We start from the raw sequence: 902 nt of genomic DNA on the forward strand, positions 1-902 counted from the left end.
CCAATTGGTGCCAAACTAGCTACGATGTAGAGCACCGTCAACTCTCATTACAGCGTCCACCGTCGCCTTTTCTCACAATAGTTCTCCTTCTTGACCCGAAACTACACATAAAGCTACAAACTCCCATTTTATACTAAGCCTCATCGGCGATTTCACGAAATATGAAACGATAAGCCATAATAAATGGTCGTAGGTTTCATGACCATTGAGTTTCCTGTCATTAAATTGTATTCAATTTTAGGGTCTAAACCCTTCATTTTGACCGCTTTACACTATAAGTCCTTGAAATTTAACGACTACCAATTCTTTTATTTTTTTGGGTTATTACAAACTTTCCTCCTTAACAAAATTTCGTCCTCGAAATTTGCATTATGCAAATAAATGACGAATCAACTCACTATATCATCAATACTTTGAGTTCATATTATTCTCAAAGCTAAACATATTCTGTCCCAGTCCCTACTAAAGCAAATCAGTGGGAGTTTGTCAACCAAACTTTATCCACCAACACCACTCTACATCTATTTTATCTCATCTTACCATGTATTTTGCACAAACACTTCTCTATCAATGTCATTATATCCAAGGATATTAAAACATCTAACGACTTTTCTGCTTTAATCTGGCTTAAGTCTAACCCCAAATTAACTTAAATCACCACTTTCATCACTATAAATCAATTTTTAATTACACATCTATCAATAATAAAATCTTTCATCCTCAGTTTAAGTTTAGGTTTCGATAACCTAATTCACTTAAACTTTGCTCTGATACCACTTGTAACATCCCAAATTTTCGAATACTTAAATATAACAAAACTAGTATCCCAAGATCAATCACTTACATTGCAACGAAAGTAAAATTTATAATCTTACAAATTATATCACCATCTAAATTACAAT

The sequence above is a fragment of the Cynara cardunculus genome, assembly GCF_001531365.2.
Source record: "Cynara cardunculus var. scolymus isolate 2C chromosome LG 12, CcrdV1, whole genome shotgun sequence".
NCBI classification, from domain to species: Eukaryota; Viridiplantae; Streptophyta; class Magnoliopsida; order Asterales; family Asteraceae; genus Cynara; species Cynara cardunculus.